Source organism: Pundamilia nyererei, unplaced genomic scaffold (genome assembly GCF_000239375.1).
Source record: "Pundamilia nyererei isolate P.nyererei 1_Seehausen unplaced genomic scaffold, PunNye1.0 scaffold00072, whole genome shotgun sequence".
Lineage (NCBI taxonomy): Eukaryota > Metazoa > Chordata > Actinopteri > Cichliformes > Cichlidae > Pundamilia > Pundamilia nyererei.
In genome coordinates, this window is record NW_005187473.1 from 195,790 (window position 1) to 197,876 (window position 2,087).

General features: G+C 40.7%; 1 protein-coding gene across 2 annotated transcripts in view; it reads left to right on the plus strand.

The window, feature by feature from the left end:
• sox2 (SRY-box transcription factor 2) overlaps positions 1-2,087 on the plus strand; it is a 91,396-nt gene that overhangs the window by 44,194 nt on the left and 45,115 nt on the right. For both annotated transcript variants that reach the window (XR_311834.1, XR_311832.1), the window contains exon 2: positions 1,142-1,443. The gene's annotated coding sequence lies outside the window, so the exon portion shown is untranslated. The remainder of the gene's footprint in view (positions 1-1,141; positions 1,444-2,087) is intronic.

The following is a 2,087-nucleotide window of genomic DNA, read 5'->3' on the forward strand; positions in this document are numbered from 1 at the left end:
CGTTGTGTTAAACGCTTTATTGATTAGCCATGAGTTAATTACGAATTACATCAAGACTGTGTGTGTGTGTGTGTGTGTGTGTGTGTGTGTGTGTGCAGGGGGTCTTGCACACTTCTGCAAGAACCATCCTATAGGCCTATAGGCAAGCATCTCAACGTTACCATGTTACATGAGTCACCCCCGCCCCTTTTCCCATTAACACCCATGCATTTATGACATTTCCCAGTTATAGTTATAAGCACTTTAAGGTCATGCAATATTATTATTATTTATTTATCTTTGCTCTGTGATTGTGTAGTGAGAAGTGAGAAGGGTTTGCACCCTGGACACTTAATTGTGTGGAGTCCAGAAGTTGACACACGCTGTGCAAAATCCACAGCAGACCTCTGGAAGCTAATGTATTCTGGATTTAAGCTCCATTGTAAAGAAAAAAAAAAAGAAAAAAAAAAAAAGGAACATGCACCTGACCTGCTCTGCTGCAGCTCTGCAACACAGCCCCTCACATCTGCCTTCTGCCAGTTATAATCCAGTTATCATAATAATAATAATAATAATAATAATAATAATAATAATAATAATAATAATAATAATAATATCTTTGCAATCTGCAACTGCAAGCACTTTTTCCAGCCTTTCCCCCCCTCCTTTTTATCCCGTGTCAGTTTCTCTTTGACATTGCCGTGTACTTTGCAAAAAGAAAAAAAAAGAAGAAGAAGAAGGAAAAAAGGAGCGAAAAAAAATCTTTATCAAATCCCCATTCTGAGGCTTTCAATAAGGCAGGCCATTACCTCACTGGCGCTTTTGTTCGGCCTATACAAGAGAGAACAAAATGGTTATTCAGGAGGACGCTTTAGATTTTTATTGTGGGCTCGCTATTCACAAAGAGCACCGTTATTGTATTAAAAAGAACCATCTGTGGCAGAAACAATGGCTTCAAATTATCTGTGAATACCCAGTGAACAAAATATAAAGCTTTTTCCTGCTCATTATGTGGGCTAAGCTAGGGGGTGGAAGATAGGAGAGGAGAGGCACAGACTTTGCTATAACTGACTTTTGTTGTTCTTGCTTGCATTCTTCTCCTTTTTAAATCGGCCCCCTTTTCACATTGTGTGTCGCCATAAACGGCTTTTTCTTGTTGCAGGGCTAGCGGAGAGGAGACAGCGGAGAGCTCCAGACAGACGACGGGGCTGCACGCCGGGATCTGCACGCCGACAATTGCGCACCGAAAGCGCAAGGACTACCAGGTGTTGGTGGTTGGTGGCTCGGGTCGGGGGGGATACGAACGGAAAGTGCGGGCTGGGTGCCGGCGACTGGAGCTCTGCCCCGGACAGGCTGAGGCTCCATCAGCGGTGGGAGAGAAAGACACGAAGGAGGCTGAGCGACATGGCAACTTGTTTAATTTCTGCCAATCAAGACGAGAGGAAGACAACTCCCAAACTGGCAGTAAGTTGGAGTGCGGCGGAGTGGAGAAGCCCTGTGCGTGTTGGTGTGTGCGTGTGCGTGTGTGTGTCAGTGTGTGTGTGTGTGTATAAAACAGTGTTGTGGAATGACACTGCCTGGAAACATGAGCTTGACTGACTGTCTGTGTTGTTGTCGGCCGGTTTGGTTTTCGTGTAGCTCAAAAATCATTTACATTTAAAAATTATTTAAATTGATTTAGCTTGATAAAAATATAAAAACACGTTCTAATTTTTTATTTTAAAAACTCACGAGTATCATAGTATTTGCTCTGAGCTGTGTTCCAAACCAACCCCGGCTTATTGTTGTTACTTACAGGCTTAATTTACGCGCCTCTGTGCTTACTGTATTCGGACCGCCATAAATTTACAGTAAATCCACGTTTACATTTTACTTACATTTCACATTTTCTTACATTGTATCTTCTTTTTTTTCATAATTCCTCGATGTCTTTTATGTTTAATGACATCAGTTCAGTTTTGCAATGTCTTTAAACTTTAGAAGCTTGACCATATAATCGAATTTATTTAATTCACTTTGACATTTTTAGTTCTGTCATTTAAAAAATCAACAGCAAATCGTGTTTAAATATTTAACCTGCTTGATTATATATATATATATATATATAT